Source organism: Petaurus breviceps, unplaced genomic scaffold (genome assembly GCF_028583685.1).
Source record: "Petaurus breviceps papuanus isolate PSGF00001 unplaced genomic scaffold, PetGlider_PUasm1.0 128, whole genome shotgun sequence".
Lineage (NCBI taxonomy): Eukaryota > Metazoa > Chordata > Mammalia > Diprotodontia > Petauridae > Petaurus > Petaurus breviceps.
The window spans coordinates 9057171-9078307 of NW_027185664.1; the positions used below are offsets into that span (position 1 = coordinate 9057171).

Below are 21137 nucleotides of genomic sequence, written 5' to 3' on the forward strand. Positions count from 1 at the left end.
TTTGAGTTGTGTTTCCATATTTAGGTGAACTGTCTCAATGAAATCTGCTTGCCTACATAAGCTAATTGAACATTTAAGAGACCCAAATAAAGTGAGTATCAGTGAAATCAGAAAGAAGGATCATGTTAGAATGATGGTAAACTTTTAGTTGCAAGTCCTGTAATTGTGTCTATTTGCACTTGTCCTTAGGGATGCTTAACTGCTAAAGGCAGGGAGTAGTGAGTGTTCACTACTGGCCAGAAACATGGTACCATAGCACCATAGTGTGAGGGAAGTCTTTCAGATTTAATGAAGCCAGTGGCATATGGGGGAGTACCACCTCATTTCATTTTCACTTTAATGCTAACTCTAACATATGTTTTAAATTCTAGTCGTGTCCCAAGTGCCAATACATGTTAAAAGGACTAAACGTTTAATAGAAAAATGAAAGAACACAAAAGCAACCAAAACCCTGTCCCTTTTTACTTATTTATTTTTGTTGCCCATTCTATTGAGGATGGAAGGCTGATAAAGCTGAAAAACATGAACATGGCTATTTTATCTTTTCTGTTTAATAGAGAGCTATGAAAAAATGGCAATTAACATATTCAGACAGAAAATCATCCTGGCTGAATGACTCATTAAATAGTCATATAAACAGGATGTGCTGAAATGAACTGGTACAAAATTTAGTTTCATTGGTCCTTTCAGTGCGCTATTGCTCATTATCAGCACTTTTAGCAGCAGACTGTGGTGCTTCAGAGGACACTTAAAGTTCTCTTCCTTTTATTTTTTTCTTAAATACTCTCAGTCTTTTCTCCTGTTCCCTAAAGCCTTGCATTTAGCTTTGTGTTTGGGATCATAGACATTCAAGTTGCAAAAAACCTTACAGGACATCTAGTCCAGCCTTCCAAATGCAAGAATTTGTTGCACAGCACGCTGGAATGGTAGGATACCAGCATTTTATTGAAAACATCCAATTTAACTTCTAGGGCAGCTGATTTCACTGTAATCAATTAGTCCAGCAAGCATTAACTAAGTAACTAAGCACCAGGGATACAAAGATTTGACTAAAACCAAACCAAACAAAAAAACAGCCCCTGCCTTTAAGAAGGTTCTATTAAATATGTAAACACATTAGCATGTGTATCATAATTTGCGGGAGGAGAAAGCATTAACAAAAGGATCAAGAAAAGTTTTTGATGGGAGATGGATGAACTCTAAGAAGTGTAAACAAGGGAGTTGTCCATTCAGTGAGTACTTATTAAGCACCTACCATGTACCAGGCACTGTGGTAAGCACTGGAGATAGAGAAAGGCAAAAGACAGTTCTTGCTCTTGGGGAATTCAAAATCTAATGGGGAACAACAATGGGAAGAACTATATACAAGATGATTTGGAGATAACACATAAAGGGTAGGCACTAGAATTAAGAGAGAATGGGAACTGCTTCCTGTAAAAATTGTGATTTACATTGTAACTTCAAAGAATCTAAGGAAACCGGGCATGGAGGACTGAGAAGGGAGATAACCTTAGTCATGGGGGACAGCTGGTAAAAATGTCCAGAGCCAATAAATGGAATGTCTTGTTCCCACCTTCTACAGGACACCTTTCTCAGTCCCTCTTAATTCTCATGCTTTCCTCTGTTGATAATTTCCCGTTTTTCCTGTTTGTGCGTAGTTATCTGCACGTTGTCTTCCTCAGTAGATTATAAACTCCTAAAAGACAATGACTGTCTTTGTCTTTCTTTGGATCCCTACCACTTGGCACAATGCTTGGCATAGAGTAGGCACTTAATAATTGCTTATTACTGACTGTTTGAAGAACATCGAGGAGTCTCGTGTCAGTGGAAGATAGAGTGTATGGCAGCAGTGTAAGGTGTGAGAAGACTGAAAGGGGGGAGGGGGTGGGGAAGCGAGGGGTGGGGATGGTAGTGGGGCTTGGATGGTAGTTTTCAAAAGGCTTTGAAGGCTAGAGGATTTTGTATTTGATTCAGGAGGTAACAGAGAGGCAATGGAGTTCATTGAGTAGGAGGGTGACTTTAGTAAAATCACTCTGGCATCTGAATGTAGGGATGAATTGGAGTGGGGAGAGACTCAAGGCAGGTAGACCATCCATTAGGCTATTACCATGGTCCAGGCATGAGGAAATGAGGGCCTATACTAGGGTGATAGCAGTATCAAAGGAGAAAAGGCTTCCTCTCTCAGAGATACTGCAAAAGTGAAATCAGTAGGCTTTGGACAACAGATACATGGGGATAGATGATAGGAGGAGGTATTATAGGATGACACTTACATTGTAAGTCTTGGGGACGGAGAGGATGGTGGTAACCTCAACAGAGATAGGGAGTATTTTACAGGCAGCCGAGGTTACCCAAATGTATTGGAGGGAGAATATGAAGTGCTGAGTTCAGGAAATAACATGTAAGCCTGTTAGGTTATAACATAGGCAGTTAGCAAAACATTTATCACTTAGAACAGCTACAGTCATTCGAAATATTCTTTTTTATGCTTCCTTCTTTCTAGAGAGTCTCTCTGTTATACCCCTGTCCCAAAACAGGAAAATAGTGTTCCCATATAAGAATCTCTGAAAAGATCCTTAGTCTATGCTAGGCAGATAAATTTATGTTTCACATATTTGTTTTTATTGTACTTTTAGAACTTGCTAGAATGTTTTTCTTTTATACAGGCAAGGGAGGGGAATATTGCTAAGAGTGGAGGGCCGTGACAGTCTATATCCCAATAAGGGCAATTCAAAGTAAGATAATAGGGATTTGTTATGGAAGGGATCTTAGCGATCCTCATTTTGCATGTGATGAAGCTGAGTCCAAGAGAGGTTAACTGACTTGTCTAAAGTCAACAGACCAAAGAGCCTGAACTTGATCCCAAGTCTTCTGATTAAAAGGTCAGTATTGTGTGATTGAGATTATAGCCAAAGCAACAAGCGGAAGCCATTCACCATCACCACAGATAGCCAAAGTGCTTATAATTTGTTCACATCCAAAAGGTTGTTGCTTCAAGATGAGAAAAATCTTCTTGTTAAGAAATTAAATTATTGGGGCGGCCAGGTAGTACAGCAAGTAAGAGCACCGGCTCCAGTGTTGAGAAGACCTGGAGATCGAATCCCGGGCTCAGACACTTAGCACCCACCCAGAAACACCTGGCCGTGTAACCTTGAGCAAGTTACTTAACCCCAATTGCTTCGAAAAAAAAAAAAAGAAATCAAATTATTGAAAGATCTATACATAAATCCTGGGACTTAAGTGATGTACAGATTGGATTAAAATATTTTATGCAACTTCTCTGATCACTTGGTTTATTACCAGAAAATGTGTTAGGCATATATAGAAAATGTTTTCTTTACCATCACTCCATCCATGTGTCTTTTAAAATTCATCAAGATTTTTTCTTTACCTTCAGGCATAAAGGTAGTTACTAGAGTTTATTAATGGAAATGGTGGGTTTTATCTCTCTGCAGAAGAAATGTTACAGTGCTTTACAGCAACTATAAATTGAAAGTGCACATGAGTACTTTGGCATTTTCCTGTTGGACTGAGCTACCAAATTTGCTGTTGTGCAGCCTGAATCAAAAGAGCCCCATGTCTGGGCTGGAGATAACCAGAGTAACACAGGGTTACTGCCCTTTTACTGGTGAGTGAGCGCTGCTACATCAGTTATAAGGAGTGCAACCTACATCATAGATCATCATAAGATCATAGATTTAGAGCTACAAAGGACCATACTTAGAGGCCATGTCGTCTAACCCCCTCCTTTAAAAGATTAAGAAACTGAGATCCAGAGATCAAATAACTTGTCCAAGGTCATTTAGGGAGTAATTGATAGGGATAGTATTTGAACCCAAGTTTGCAAAGCCAACGCTCTTTCTGTTGTACAATGCTGACTTGGTTATTGATGTGCTGCATGGATGTAGGTCCTAGATTTTCCCTGTCCCATTTCTGGTTCAATAGAGTGATCCTGAAGGGTAAAAGTAGTAAGCAGGTACATAGGTACCTGCTTCATCTGTCATACTCCATTTGATCTTGTTTATTTATGTCATTAACAAGAGGCAGCATGACAAAATGGATAGACAACCTGCTTGGGCTTCAGGAAGACCCAAGTTCTAGTATTGCCTTTAAGATATTTTGGCCGTAAGTAACAATCTCTCAGTGTTCTCAGGTCAATTTTTTAGCATATATGTTTCAGAGTAGTTGAATGTCTGCATTGGTAGAGGGGTTTCCTCAACAAGGGTTCCCTATTCTGGATAAAAATGAGGTTTTTTTGGTAATCATATATTTCTGTTTTGTTTTTGATCCAAACAAAAAGTCTTCCTCCCACTTTAAAAAGATATTACTACAAAAGTTCATTGCAAAAAATCTTGGGGACCATAGAGGAAAATTTGTGTGACTGACTTTTCCGATAGTGCCCCTGACTTTGTCACACTAGTGGAAACTAATCATGCTATTATTTTTTGTCAGTAGGTATAACAAGTGGGTAGAGCTTTGTGTATTCCACTGTGATGAATTAATTTGGTGTTCATTGTAGTAGCACTGATCATAATGAATTAATCTGGCATTCATGTGGATGTCATAGTTTTTTTTTTCCTCTCCCTCTCATTTCAATGTAGCTTTGGTTAATGGACACTTTATAAGTGTGACACATCTGATCCAGTTCTCACAATAACCTGTTCTTACAATTTTCCTGTCTGAACACTGTAGGCAACTCTATTTTACTTTGGGATATTCTGAAGAAATTTGCCTACTCAATATTTGGTGATTAAAAAGAAAGATAAAAGGAAGAATGATATGTGAATAATGCTTATACTTGAAAGTTTCAATGCTTTTCAAAAATTTTATGAAACAAAATTAACTAGTGTGGCAAATATGAAAGTCTCAGGTAGATTGATGTAATAAATAAGGCACTTTGGCTGGTTGTTTTTGTTATTTTTTAAAGTTCTGATCCAAAGAGTTCTGATCATAGTTTTTAAATAATGTTGAAGGAAAATATTCCATTTTCCAATTCCAATATTAAATAATGAAAGCTGCCTCCAGAATGAGTTTTCTTTAAATTTCTTTCTCTCACATGCAAGGTTGATAAATGTATGTGCATGTATTATTTATCTGTTCATGTAAGGAGGACACATAATTGACTATTAGATATGGTAATTGCATAAATACATCTTGTTCAAATCCATTTTCTTTTCTGTTTATAAAATAAGTGTTTTAGTTAAATTGGGATATATCCAGAAAATAGAATTGCTTTGTCTACAATTGAAAAATTAGATTCCAAAGGAAGAGTGAGACTTTAACCCCAAGAAAATTTTTAAAAACTTAGGGCTTAACCTATATGAGTTCATTTTTCATAAGATTTTTCTTAATTTGTTCATCATGTTTGCTAATTATTGAAGATATTTATAATAGAACAAGGGTTCCCTTCATCACAGCCCACCTGCTCTGCTGATTTGATCCACAGGGAAAACATAATAATATTGCATCGTATGGAAATAGATTCATTCTTTATGAGGAGTAGGGTGTCAATTCAGGTCCCTAGTTAAATTTAAACCTGGGAATTGTATCATCCTCCACAGACTCTCTGGTGGTTTTGAACAAATAGGTTATTTTTTACTTCCTGTTCTAAAAAGAACTCCAGTTTGATCTGGGGTAGCAGCTGTATCACATTCCCAGCAACTGCTTTTCTTCAGTTGATAGGTCCTATGCATATTTCAGCATGTGAAGTTGGTGAAGAATTTGGGGATCTGTTGGGAATGGAAAGCACCACATAGCTGGGTTGCTGTTGTTTTCATTATTTTTGTTATTATTGCAACAGATTGTACAGTAATATGCTAACAAAGATTTATGACTTCATGCAGCAGTAGGAAATGTTGGGATGTGGAGGAAAACTCATGTTAAAATGAATGTCTATAATAATGATAAAAGGAAAACAAAACAAAAGAGAGGTTCTAAGAAAATTGCTTGAAGTATAAATATTTGTATTACCATTTGCCATGGTTTGAAAATCTTGAAAGTAATTGTTTATGCTTTTCCTTTTTTAGATATGTTGTATGACTATATATGCATAGCTGTTCTTGGAAGGGGGTTTAATTTCTTTTATTTTTTTTCTTTACTGGCACACTTAGCTGTTGAATATGCAATGAGTAGAAAATTTATGGAGGGCAGAATTATGAGTATCTGAAGAAAGTTTAATTACTTTTATAATTTAGATAAGCTTCATAATTTATTGTAACACACTGTACTTTGGCACAATTTGTAACAATTATAAAGCACTTGAATTTAGGTTCTTTACTTGGCAGCTATAAACAGAGTTAACTGTATGAAAACTTTGAGAATTCTCTCTCTTTCCTCCCACCCCCCACCCTTGTGCATTAAAGGCTTATAGGAAAGCATCTCTGTGCTCCATTTTCATTTACCAAATCCCTGGACTTTTATTTCTGTGTAAGTACAAATTATAGAGTGGTATGTTTGCGGTTTTAAACATACAACTAGCAAGCAAAGAAAGGAAACTAAGATATCCATCAATGTCCAATCCCAGGAAATGGATAAATAGGGAGAAACTCAAATCACTTTAGCAGATGATCCCTACTTGAAATAAAATGAAAACAAAAACAAAAAGCAACTCCATACATTTAAAAAAAAGTGAAAAAAATCTCTCAGAATCTGAGATTTCAAAAATGCTTCTCTCATTAATTTGTGTAAATACCCTTTTATAATTAAAAAGGAAGCCAGATTCAATTTCAAGTTTTGTTGAGTCCTGTTCTGTTGAGAATCTATTACTGTCACAGAAATTACTAGCTACATCTTTAAATTTGTGAAATTTATGCTTAACACTAATTTTACACATTTTTCTCATTTCTGTTAGTTTATGCTGGCTTCCACAAGTTCTGATTTGGCTTTTCAGTATATAACCATGCAGTCCCTAGATTTTGTTTTCTATTGTTCCTAAAATATTTAATTTTTAAAAGCATTTATTTTTTGCAATCCAGAAAAATGGGATTCTCCCAAGTTAAAAATGGAATTACCTCTCATAAACCATATTGAAGTGGATTAACATGTCATATTTCAATAATAATAATAATGATGTTTGTATGTATCTGTAGTTACTATTTATTTCTTCATGAGATAGCTTAGAATTAAGTGAGCTATTCCAGTTAGGAGCAGAATTAGGTATATAATTTGATTAACATTTAGGAATTTCTGAACCTCAATTACATTCTTGTTTTATCTACTCTTTACCCCTCTCTCATGTGGACTACTTTTGTGCAAGCATGATGGAGACTCTTGTTTTAATCTTTAAAAGGACTGTGATTTTGACAAGTCACTGAGGCTGTGTACATAAGAAGCCAAATAACTGTGGACTACATAGTCAAAAGACTTAATCAAACAGGTTGTTTGACCGAATTGATTGCTTGTTTGACAGTTTAAACAATCAGACTATCAGGCCTAACCCTTATGTTGATTCCTTGCTGATTAAAGAGTCAGCTCCAAGAAGGTATTTATTCCCACAATTTTTTCCCCAGGGGGCACTCCTTTCTTTCCTTTCTTTGGTCTGTTGCTGCTTTTTGCAAATTGATCTTTACCAAAGGCTCCTTTTGCCCAGCCTCTGTTTCATCATCATGTAACTACAGAAATACAAGGTATCGTTTTCTCTGGACTATAGATATGAAGGGATGAAAGTTACTAACTTTAAGACAATTTGAAATTTTAAAAAAGGAATCTGTTATCTGTCTTCTCTCAGGTTATGCATTCATACAATGGTATAATGTGCCCAATTGGATTTGTTACTAATGGCAAGGTCCAAGAATTGCTTATGATGGAATAATATTTTCCCTTGTGTCATATACTGTGTTGTTTTCCTGTTGCTTATGTTCTGTTCTGCAAATAAATGTAAGTTCTCATTTTCATGTTCCTGCTGACTCTTATCCTTAAACCCTTTTGTTCAGAGTATTAATGTCCTTTATCCTGGAAAATTCCTGCAATTGTAGTGCCTTAATATTGTAAATCAATAGAGACTGAATTCAGTGCCTACTAAGTAGTGTTAGACAACCCTTTAAATGCAAATGCATCAGGGCTAGTTTTAATGTAATTTTAATAAGGCTGAGACCATTTTGAAGTAGACTTAAATCATAATACTAATCTCAAAAGACTCTATGTTTAGCTAAGAAGGCCCTTTTATTCTCCCTCATTTTCCCCCAGTTTGCATTTAAATCACCTTTCATCTGATTCCACAATTTCATCTGTAATATCTTTTTGTATATGCAATGGAGATATACAATTTATAGCTAAATTTATCTGCCATTTGGAGGAGGGCTTATATTGTTTCAGGCTATTTTGTTTTCCATTTCTTTTTCTAGTTATACATTCCTAATTAATCTTTCTGTTTCTAAGAAACATAAATATTTCAAATTAACTGGTCATGTACTGGCCAGGGTAGTACAAAATGCAGCTGTTGATACTGTCTGAAAAAAAAATCTGCTTAAGATCTGGGTTTAATATTTAATTATTAGGAGGGTTTGAATACAGGCTTGGAAAAATGACAGCAAATAATTAGCTTTTTACCAAAAACTTGATCCAAAAGGTTTTTTTTGTTTGCTTTTTAGCCATTTTAAATATGCTTTATGGGGACTTTTTTTTTTCTTGTTTGTGTTTCCTTTAGTTGGGAAAGGTACAGTAGCGGTGTCCTGGGGAAATAAAATTGGAATGGAATAGTTTAACAAAAGATCAAAAGAACAGAAGCCTAGCATCAAAAGGCAAAAGAATTGGGTGGAGTGTTCCTAATATGAATTACTGGAACATGCTGTGTATAAAGACAAAACTATTTTTTTTAATATGTACACATAGAATTGTCATTGTCTCTTCAGTTTTTATGTCCAAAAATTTCCCAGGGAGATGTTTAGATGCTGAAATAGATACCCCATGTCATTTAATTTAGTATTTAACATTTTTCATGTCTTTCACAAAATGGTAATTTATATTTTTAATTACTGTGTTAGTTCCCAGTGAGCCTTTGGCAATAACAAGTCAGAAAAATAAGAAGATACCCTTTGAGTTAATGTTTGTCTATTACATCCTGCTTTTAAAAAGCAGGTTCCTTTTTTCCTTCACTTTGGCATTGGTTGTCAGGATAGTCATGTAAGTTTAAAAAGTAAAATAAAATTCTAGGCCTATAGAAATATTTGCATGAATAGACCATAAAAACCTGTACCTGAAGTTTTTAACATTTACATCGACAGTGTTGATGGGCAGTTTTTTGATGTAACTTAGACTGCTTTTTAGTAACACTCCCAAATTCCCCACCCTCTATTTCACCCCAGCATATAGTACTTCTTATTTCTTGCCCTCTCCTGTTCTTCTGCTCTCTCCTCTTTCCTTTAGTCACCTCCTTTCCCTTCCCTCCCCTTCTTTCCTTTTGAAGACCTTGTTAGTGTTAAGAGTGTAGAGACTGGAGACAAGAGATGGGGCCTCAGTGGTCTCATTTGTAAAATGAAGGAGGGATCAAGGTGGGTCTCTTTCTAACTCTACTTTTCCACATTTTATTTTCATAAACTTGAAAATGGCACTCAGTGGCACCAGTAATATTAATAGTAACTCTAAGGGAAAAGAGACTTAAACCGTATTCAGTATAATATGACTGCACAGAAAAGCCATATATGCACATTTTCAACTTAAAAGTTTGATACTAATGAATATAGAGATCCTGCTAGGAAATTGAAATTTTCTATTTCTCTCAAGTTCAGGACAGCTACATTTTGAACAAATATTCCTCTCAATATTATGTATCGCTACTGCTTTTTCATTCAGATTCAATTCAATGAAGATTTATGTGCAAGGCATAATGTTAGGTGTTGAATATACAAAAAAGAAAGGACAAGAAACAGTCCTGACCCTCAAGGATGACTTACCATCTAGTGATGGAATGCAGTATGGAAGCAGATAAATGTATAGATGATTACTTAGGACTTGAAAAAGCTTGGCATTCTAAGGGAGAAAGGCCAAGAACACTCCCCCTTTTTCTCTCATTGTCATTTTTGTTCTTATAGCATACTAGAATTTTATTCACTCGTTTAAACTGAATATTGTGGGACACCCAAGGGTTTCAGAGGAAACAAGTCATAGATTAACAATAGTTGTGAAACCTACTTGACACCCTTTAACCTTAGCATTTAAATGAGGAACATTAAAATATGAGTTGTTGTAATAAGGAGAGGAAACTTGATCAGATTACAAAATCATTTCTCCATGAAACCAGAATGTAAACACTTTGCTCTTGGTATTTGCCACAGTGAGACTGGGATTCAGTAGCTCAACTAGTATGTGCCTAGATTCTAAGACATAAAGGCCAACTAGATTTTGAAGGAAAGCTGGTTAGGGAACACCTGCAGAAATCTGCTTTTCTATGCAACAGACTGAGTAATTGCACTTGCAGATGGGTAGTTGCAAATATAATTACCTGATTTGTGAACACAAATGCCCTTTCAATTGTGTGCATGTTGAATTTTGCAGTAACAGGTGTGTGCGGATTGTTGCGTGAGTATCCCTCCCTCCCATTTTTAAATATTTGTCCTGGAATATACTTTCCCTTCACGCTAAGTAGTCTTATTTTTCTTAACCTAATGGTTTCAGAAATTAACCTAATGGTTTCAGAAATTAATTAATTTTTCAAAATATCTGAAATTTACCGTCAATAGTAACTTAAGTTTGAAAACTTGACTGGAACTAAGACTGCATTTAGGCAGAGTCTAAGGACTCAAAATTGTACACAGTGATACATTTTTTTAAAGCCACTTGGATATAGCTTTTTAATTTTTTTTTCAGAATAAGGAACGCTGTTATTCAGTGCTATAGACTAACAGTCTAGAATTTTTTTCTCCATAAATAAATCATTTAGAGTTGAATAGAAAACAATCGTTAAAAAGCTTGTCATCTCTTTTTTTTTTTCAGGTCTTCTCCCTATATCTTCATTAATATTTTGAGACTCAGAATACATTTTAATGAAATCTCTTTTTTTAAAGACTTTCTTTGGTTGTGATCTTAGATCCAGTTTTCTTCCACCACATTAAAAAAATCTATAAGATATTGGTGCAGTGTTGAAAAAAATCTTCCAAGAAATCTGTGACTTATAAAAAATTAGCACATAAAAACATGCAAAATATTTTGCTTTTCCCTTTCCTCTCCCTTATGAGAAACCTGGTACTCCTTTTTTGACAGTGCTGGTAGATGGAGGCATTGCTGCCAATATTTAATGAGATTACTAATTGTGGCATAACTAGGTAGCAAATTATTAAATGTTATTCTTTATTATTGTTGAATTTATTTTAGCATTTTGAAGTTTCTTTATTGTGGATAGATTGCTTTTAAGTGAGTTAAAGTAAGCATTTAAATCTTGCACCATAGGAAAGTAATATACTAAATCTATACCTGAGTCTGTCTTGTAGGGATTAATCCTGTTTGTCCAAAGATGGACAAAATTATGACAGAAGTCTCATGTTGAATGGCAGTGATTTGAAGAACTTTGTACTAATTCTTCTAGAATTAAACATTTCTATCTCCAGCTGTTTCCTTGTTGTTACTCTGATGTCGAAAGCACCTCGTGCTTGTGATGGAGGCAGTAGGTACTTTTCAGTTGAGAATGGATGAATTGAGCTTTACTCAATTTTAAATTTGTAAAACATTTCTTTCTGATACTTCATGTCTTATTGAAAAGAGTATCGTGATATTACTGTTGTATGGAGGAGAAGCTGGCACATTTTGTTAAAATAATGATCAGAACCACCTGCTTTGAATATGGTCTGATTGAATCAGATGAAGACTGCTTTTCATCACCATGTCGGGATTGGGATGTTGTAGAAATGTTTTGTTTTGATATTTAACATGTGCTTAGGTGTTAGTTGTTTCAGGTTGTTTAGGAACAGGTTCTCATCACTGGGTTTCTCAATTTTGTAGTGAAATTTGAAAGAAACCTTGGTTATTTCTCTGTCTAGGTTTTAAAATTATATCCTTTTGTGGTGTGGTTTTGTTTTTTGTGTTTTGGTTTTTTTTGATGTTGCAGATTGCCTCATGAAGAATAGCAAGTAATTTGTCCTTTATAAGTTTTTCTTCACTTAAACCATTTTAAAAGTAACTTCGAATGAATCTCTGCATGAGAACATTATAGGCATACTGGATTTCTGGCCTGGCACTTCTGCCTATTGGGAAGAGGGAAAAACTTATATTGGAGAAAGTTGGCGGCACAGTGAATAGAGTACTGGGCCTAGAGTTGGTGGACTTCAGTTCAAATTCAGTCTCAGACACTTAGTGGCTGTGGGATCCTGGGCAAGTAAGCCTCAGTTTCCTCTATTGCAAAATGGAGATAATGCCATCTACCTGCCAGGATTATTGTAAGCAACAAATAAAATAATATTTGTAAATTACTTAGCATGATTCCTAGCAGATATAAGGTGCTTAATAGATGCTTGTTTCAGGGAGGCTAGGTGGTGCAGTGAATAGAGTAGTGGCCCTGGAGTCAAGAGGACCTGAATTCAAATCTGGCCTCAGACACTTAACACAAAAAACTAGCCGTGTGACCTTGGGCAAGTCACTTAACCCCAACTGCCCTCCCAAAAATGGCAAAAAAAGTTAAATGCTTGTTTCCTTCATTCCTCACTGGTGTCTTTAAATAGACATTACCATATGGGATTTGTTTCCCTTCTGTCAAGGGTAGTTGCTGGTTGTCTTCATAAAATCTTCTTTACCTGTTTAGTTGTTCCCATGATTGTCTCCAGCCCTGGTCTCTTCTGGTCAGTACACGTCCTCAGTTACAGAAACATGGATCTCAGTTCATAGTGTAGTTTACTGGTCGGCATTTCCTTCTAGAAATATGGGTGCTGTAGAGGAGAACATGGTCCAAATGTCTTCTGTGTAAGAAGCCTTTGCATTGAGGTGGGGCGCTTCCCCTCACCTCCACTTCTTAGTTTACCTGGCTTCCCGTAAGAAGACCTTCTGTAAGACACCATGTCTGACACTGCTGCTCTCTTCCCATCCCCTCTGCCGTGTTAATGCCTCCTTCGGCAGATTGCCTTTCATTTATTCTGTAACTAACTTAGATGTACACAGTTAGTTACATGAAACCTTTCCCATAAGAATATATACTATTTGATGGCAGGAAATGTTTGTTTGTTTTCTTTTTCTTTGTATCTCCAGCACTGGGAGCACTTGGCACATTGTAAGCACTTATTAAATGCTTATTGACCAACCACTGGCTAAAGAAAAGTGCTGCTAATGGGTAGCTAATTAGGTGATACAGTGGATAGAGTGTGAGATCTGGAGTCTGGAAGACCCGAGTTCAAATGTGACTTCAGATCTAGTTAATAGCAGTATGTCTTTGAGCAAGTCACTTAACCCTGTTTGCCTCAGTTCCTGTACAATGAGGTGAAAAAGGAAATGGAAAACCACTCCAGCATCTCTGCCAAGGAAACCCCAAATGGGGTCATGACTGAACCAACAACAAGAACTTATTAAATGCTTGTTGACTGACTATTAGCAAGTGTCACTATAAAGTGATGTGTGTATGTGTATTTATTTATGAATACAAGTATCACTGAATATCTGTAATGGCTTGTTTTGGAATATTAGATTTGTTCATATATGATAGCCAACAAATAAAATCCTTTCTTTCTCCTCGGCATCCATTCTATACACTGCAGATGCATTCTTGTGGAGGCCCAGGGAGTGTGTAGATGGGAGGGATGCAGATTTTTCAGAGAATGGGTTTTTTGTTTGATTGTGTTTTCTTTTTTTTTTTAATTGATTTTTTTTAACATCATTGTCATTTTCTCCAGTGGTCCTCCTGCCTCTTCCCAGAGAGTCATCCCCTATAACAAATAGTATTTTTAAAGAAAAATAAAAAACAAAGAGAAAAAAAATCAGCCCAGTCAATCAGTAGGTGCATTGAAGAAGTCTGAAAATATATGCAGTGTGCTGCACCTGTGGACCTCTCATCTTCCTGAAGGAGTGGATTAGAGTCCTCTCATATCTCTTTTTTCAAGTCATACTTATTGTTCATAAGTGCAAAATTTACTTTGATTTTTCTTAATTTGTGTGTACTTGTGGTTCTTTCCATTTATGTTGTGGTCATTGTGTACATTATTTTCTTGGCTCAGCTTACTTCACTTTGTATCAGTTCATGTAAATGACGTTTTTGTCTTTTATTTTAATCGTGTAATCACTGGGATTTTTGCTAAACCTTTCAATACTGAGCTCCCCCATTGTAGTCCACCTTTCATTCAGCTGTCACACTGAATGTCCTAATGTGCAAATCTGACCATATCATCTCCCTATTCAGTAAACCACAATGGTTTTCTTTCACCTGCAGGATCACATGTGAAATCCTCTAGTTGTTTTTCAAGGCCCTTCATAACCTGCCTGCCTCTCCAGCCTTCTTGTACCTTGTCCACCCCCATGTATTCTGTGATTCAGTAAAGCTGATGCTGACTTGTGCTATTCCTAGAATAAAATGGTCCATCTCCTGACATAATGTATTTTCGCTGGTTGTTTCTCATGCCTGGAATTCTCTCCTCCCTCATCTCTGCCTCCAAGTTTCCTTCTAGGTCCGAGAAAAATCTTGTGTGTGTGTGTGTGTGTGTGTGTGTGTGTGTGTGTGTGTGTGTGTGTGTGTGTGTGTGTGTGTGAATTGGTGTTATGTGATTTGCCCAGGGTCACATAGCTACTAAGGGTCAAGTGTCTGAGGTCAAATTTGATCTCAGGTCCTCCTGAGTCCAGGGATGGTGCTCGATCAACTGTGCCTCTAGCTGCCCCCAAATCCCATCTTTAGGAAGCATTTCTTGATCCTCGCTTAATGTACTAGGATTGTACCAATAAAAAAAGTAGGAATAAAAACATTCAAATTAATTAAGAGCTAATCTGTCTGTTTTAATAGTTAATATTTAGTTCCAGAGAGACAAGTTTAGTTTCTGTGTTCTCTCCCTCATTAGACTGCGAGCTCCTTGAGAGCAGGGACTGTCTTTTGCTTCTCTGTATCCCCAGTCCTTAATGAAATACCTGTCATGTAGGAGACCATAATGAAATGTTTGCTGATTGACAGACTAAACTGCACCATAATCTAGGTAGGGATAGATTTTTCTCCCAACCCTGACTTCTCCTTTATCTTGCTACTTACCCTGTTACCATTTCTTTGCTTATTTCTGTGTGTGTTTTTTTCTGGACAGCACAGACTATCATCTCCATCCCCTACCCCAACCTGCCTCTACCAGGAGAGGCTAAAGCTTTGCAAGGAGCTCTCATTTCACCCTGATTTAATTTTTGTTAGGATTAAACAGGGGGAGTTGGACAGGTTGGGCTTGGGGTGTCGTTAGTGTCCTGAGCTCCTTAGTGAAGAAACTCCCCCAGCCACTGAGTGAGTCCACATCTTCTCTGTAACCTGTAATCTTTTGTTGGTGCTGTTGCTTTTTGGAGGGGAGGGGAGAGGGCAGGGCAGTTGGGGTTAAGTGACTTGCCCAAGGTCACACGGATAGCAAGTGTTAAGTGTCTGAGGCCGAATTTGAACTCAGGACCTCCTGACTCCAGGGCTGGTGCTCTATTCACTGCACCACCTAGCCAGCCCAAACTGTAACCTGTAATCTTAGAGAATTGCCTAGAGTGCTAAGATTTTAAGTGACTTTTTCAGGGTTACACAATCAATATATGTCAGAGGTAAGACTTGAACCCAATGCTTCCTATCTTGAGGCTGGCTTTCTCTCTACCTAGGTGGCTAGGTGATATAGTAGATAGAGTACTGGACCTAGAATGAGGAATGTGTGAAATAAAACCCACCTTCAGACACTTAATAGTTATGTGACCCTGGGCAAGTCATTTAACCCCTGCCTCAGTTTCTTCCCTATAAAAAGGAAATCATGACAATGCCCACCTGGTAGTGTTGCGAGGATCCAATGAGATAATCATTACAAAGAGCTTAGTACAGTGCTTGACACTTAGCAAATATTTATCCCCTCTCCCCTTCCCCAAATATAGACATCTCGCTGCCCCTCTGAACCAAACATTAAAGAATAACAGATGAATTGTCATGTTTCCTTAATCTTTTTTTTTTATTCCTACTTCTCCTGATGGCATTTGAGTTTCTGAAAAAATGTTGTTATTTTGAGTCGACCTTTAATATCAGTGAGGAGAAACATGCAAGCCCACAGCATTTAGAGTATGAACCCTTGTGATATAATGAATACCTACTTGAATAAGATTTTGAGTGATCATTACCATTTCTGAAAGCAAGTAGTACTGCATGGTTTTTTGCTAGGAGGTATAAATATTAAGAACAGTTTAGTTTGTTTACATCGTTGAAGTTTATACTTTCAAATGGAGCACAAAACTGCCTATTGGATACTTGTATAGAGTTTATAAAATCAGACATAAGACAAATAGTCCATCTGATTCAAATGAATTTTCTAATTAGTTGTGGCTTTATGCAGAAGGTATTAGTGTGTGGTATATATCTCACAGCTGGTTTTGCTTCTTTGAAAAAAATGGAAAGCTATCTATCTAATCCCTCAAGTAAAACCATAGTAATAAGTAGTAGAGCTCTGCCATTTCAAATCTGGTTTTAATTTAGGTATTATGAGGGGTAGAAACTTGTAGATTCAGTATCAGTTATTTTTCTAATTTTATTTTATTGCTTTTTTTGAGGGGGGCAGGTAGGGCAATTGAGGTTAAGTGACTTGCCCCCAAGGTCACATGGCTAGTTTTGTATCGTGTCTGAGGGCAGATTTGCACTCAGGTCCTCCTGACTCCAGGGCCAGTGCTCTATTCACTGTGCCACCTAGCCACCCCCATTTTTCTAATTTTAAATGTGAATATTCTCACTATTTATCCATATTTGTATGATCTCTCTTAAGTATATTGCATGATCATGGGTGAAGTCATCTAAAAGTCACAAGTAAGCTTTTCTTTTTTTTTTTTTTTCATTTTTAGTAAACATTTTATTTACTAAAATTCTAAAACCGTAGCTTCTGGAAGAACCGCTTGTTTTTGCCTGCCTTGTACCTTTCCTCAAACTTGACCTTGGCCTCCCTCCTTGCCTTATGTTTTAGTGCAGGATCACGGAACACGTCCTTGCTGACAACTGTTTTGTCCAATGGGATAACCACAGAGTATCTGGTGGGCATGAAGTGGTTGTACTTATAAACTTTCACAAACGACTTGATTTTGATCTCTTGGCAATCTTCTTTTTGCCCATTGCTGCAGTCACTTTTCTAGGGTAGCGATCTATACCTGCCAACAAGGCATGGCTGTAGGGCCTGTTGGAGGTCCCATCATCAATGTTCTTGATGATGACGGCTTTGCGCCCAGAGTACCGCCCAGCCAGGACCAGCACCACCTTCCCGGGCTTCATGAACTTGCTCATTTTGACATGAAATGAGTAGCTCCTATAGCCAAAAAGGAAAGCTTTTCTTTATAACAATTTTGCCCCGTAATGTAATGTCAACACATTTCAATTGAAATTTTCCAGTTTTTGTGAAGCACTTGGAAAATACTTTACCTAATTTCGTGATATTAACTGAATTAGATCCTTTTGGCCCCTGGAATTCCTGAGCTTAAATATAGGAGCCGAAAATGTCTCTACCATTAATTTTACAGCATCCTATGGGGAGATATATGTACTAAGTCATCATTAGATCCCAATATACATTTTTGAGGCCTAAAATTGCAGTCTCAAAAATAATCTGTGAGTGGAATTTAAGAAAAGATGAATTAGTTTAGAACAAGTATGTTACATAATTGTACTCAAGTTTATTCTTATTTCAGATTGAGTGAAAAATGTCTACTAGTAGACTAGAGTTTCAACTGCAGGACGATTGATGTTTCTACCAGTTGCGAGAATAAAATTACCATTGATTTTCTAATGTGCATATCTATGCATTGTTTCTAGCATAGTTAACAAGCTAAGTACAATAAGTATTTATTATGAACCTACTATGTATGAGATACTGTGCTAAATACCCTGAATAAAAAGAAAGAGAAAATAATAATTCCTGCTCTCAAGGAACTGACAGTCTAATCTAAATTATTTAAATACTGAGTTTAAATAATATATGGAGGCTTTAAGAAGACTCTGTGCTTCCTAGAATTTAATAATAGGATTTAAGTTTTCAACACAATTTTTGTGTTTGTTTTCACTGGCTTATTCCACACTGAAAGGGCTCCAACTCAGAGGAATAAAAACCAGATAGAATTATTGGTCATGGTCCTATTAATGAGAAATAGTCGAGGGGCCAAGAGTTAGTGTATACCTGTGACTAGATGGTGTTGGATGTGGGTTTCATTTAGGTTTTCATTTTAGTAAGCTGGCTGATGCTTGCTGGGGATTAGTTAACTCTATTTGGGATTCATTTTAAAGGGAGTCGATTTATGTGAATCAACATTTATCTTTATAACATTACCAAGACTTCTAAACCTTGACCAATTTTTGAAATATTGAGCAACTGCAGCAACCAATGGTTAATTATTCTATTTGTAGCATACCCTCTGTTTGTCCACTTTTTTTCATTCCTTTTTACTGTGAGTATTGACGAGACAACAACAAAATAGAGTTCCCTAAATAAAGATAGAAGGGTCCTCCACTTTTAAAGTGACATGCGGAGGTATTGGAGAGCCTTTACTTCACTTACTACAGAAGATAAGATGCACAGAATTCACATAAGAAAATACCGAGACTGAAGCATATAAATGACCCGTTGAATTCCCGCTGGAAAATAGACACTTTGGAAAATTTCTGAATGACTTCCCACTCATTTTGTACCTATACTGTGTAAGCAACTCATGGCATTAGCAAAGTCGGCCAGGTGTAGCTCATACACAGCCCCCACCTAATTTGCCAACCCCTCTCACCCACCGTATGGTCTGGCTTTCAGTTCATCAGTTATAAGTTAACCCTCTTCCCTTTCCAAGAAGCCCAGTATTAAGGAACTCTTTCTTTAAGAAGGGAATTACTAAATGCTCCAACTCTAGAACTCTTGAATTTGGGATTACACCTAAGGTAACACCTAAAGCTGGAATTGCTCAGGAAATCTCTCTGGCCAGGAGGTTAGATTCTGAGGTCACCCTGCCTAAATAATTAAAAATCTCTTTCCTTTTTCAAGATTGGATTTTAGGAACAGTGCCTTTGAACTTCCATCTCAGACCTTGTATAAACACATTTCTACATCTGCTATGTTCTTTTCCTGTGTCACCAGTTATTCTATTGGCAAAAAGGGAGAAATCGCTTCTCCCTTTGCTGCTCTGGAAAAAGGCAACAAAAAAAGTGAAGCAGAGAGAGTTGGGGATCAGTGTAGTAGCCGTATGCCTGTTTACAGCATTGTCAACTTTGTAGTCCTCTTAAGTCCTGGTCAGAACAATTCTACATGGCTTCTCACCAAGCATATTCCATCCCCATGCCAAATATTCTGTAGATGTCTCTGTACAAAGGTTCACACATTATAATCTTATCAGGTTGATGGGGGAATTTAGATAATTGGTCATTCATTCCAACTCTGGAAAGGACACAGTGATTCTGTATGCTTTACCCTTCCTGAGTTTGAACCTGTAAAAACATTTATAAAGCAATGGGCATAAATTATAAGGGAATTTCATTATAAATATTCACAGTAGATCAGAATTGACCTTATTTATACTGTTTTGGGCAATCTCCAAGATACTAAGATCATGGTGGTTGCCAAAATTTTAAATGAATTTTTATTGATATCTTTTGTTTTTCTGTCCCCCAAATTTCCCCCTGAAATCCTCTGCCAGTCCTTTCTAGAGAGCTATGTAATATAACAAAGACTTTTATTTAAAAGAAAAAAGAGTAAGACCAAAAAATCAACAAAACCAATCATTACATCCCCTATATTTGAAAATATATGTAATATTCAACACCTATGGATTTCCTTCCTCGTTAAGGCAGTAGGGAAAGTGCCTTCTCATATCCCTTTATTATGTAGTAAAATGTAAGATGTTGGCGTAAGTCTAATTTCTACCTGTTTCTTAGTTTTTCTGGCAGTTCTTGTCAAATAGAGAATTCTTTTCTAGGTAATTTATGTATTGGAGCTTATTGAATACTGGGTTTTTGAGCTCTGTTTTTTTTTTATTATTCTTTTGTTTCTAGTCTGTTCAATTGATCTACTTTTCTATTTTTAAACTGTACCAAATAGTTTTGATGACTGCCGTCTTATAATATAATTTGAGGTCTGGGAACAGTATTCCCCTTTCACTCCTAGCTTTTTTCATTATTTCCTAGGACATCTTAGATCTTTGTTTCTCCAAATTAATTTTTGTTATTATTTTATTGCGTTCTGTAAGGTATCTCTTTGATGCTTAGATTGGTATAACATTAAATCAAAAATTAGTTTGGTCATGTCCTTTTTATTAAATTGGAATGTCTTAGCCACAAGGAATACTATTCCAGCTATTTAAGTTGGTCTTTGTTTAAGGAAGACGCTAACTGAATCAATACAGTTCATCAATATGCTTTGATAGATTGACCTCCAAATATTTTATGCCTTCTGTAGTTCTTTCTAATTGGATTTCTTTTCTACTGTTGCCTTTTGCATTACTATTATAATTATACAGAAATGTTGATTTTGGGGGGATTATTTTGTACCTAAAACTTTGTTCTCTCAACATCTTTGCTGATTCCATGGGATTTTCTAAATAAATCTTCATGTTATCTGGAAATAGGGATAGTTTTATGTCCTCTTTGCCCATTTTATTCCTTTAATTTCTTTCTCTTGTTTCTATTGCTAGTGCTGCTATCAAATAAGCATGGGGAAAGTGGGCATCTTTGCTTTTTGCATGCATTTATTGGCAAAACTTTAAGGGTAGCCCTGTTGCATTTGATACTTTCTTCCACTTTTTATGACATTAAAATAATGTTCCAGGAATAGTTAGTTGGCACAGTGGATAGAATACTGGTTCTGGAGTCAGGAGGATGTGAGTTTTTGTTGATGTTTTTGTTTTTAATATGATTAATTATGTTGATTGTTTTCATAATGTGGGAAAGACCTTGTATCACATCTGTAAATCCCATTTGGTCATGATGAATGACTTCATAGTCTTTTTGACAGCATTTTGTTTAAATACTTTGAATCAATATTTATGTTGATCTGTAGTTATCTTTTGCTTTATCC

At 36.4% G+C, this 21137-nt stretch overlaps 1 protein-coding gene and 1 pseudogene across 10 annotated transcripts in view; one reads left to right on the forward strand and one right to left on the reverse strand.

The window, feature by feature from the left end:
* LOC138171996 (transcription factor 4) overlaps nucleotides 1-21137 on the forward strand; it is a 450737-nt gene that overhangs the window by 110253 nt on the left and 319347 nt on the right. The gene's annotated exons all lie outside the window — the stretch shown is intronic.
* On the reverse strand, nucleotides 16867-19390 carry LOC138172088 (large ribosomal subunit protein eL27-like; annotated as a pseudogene).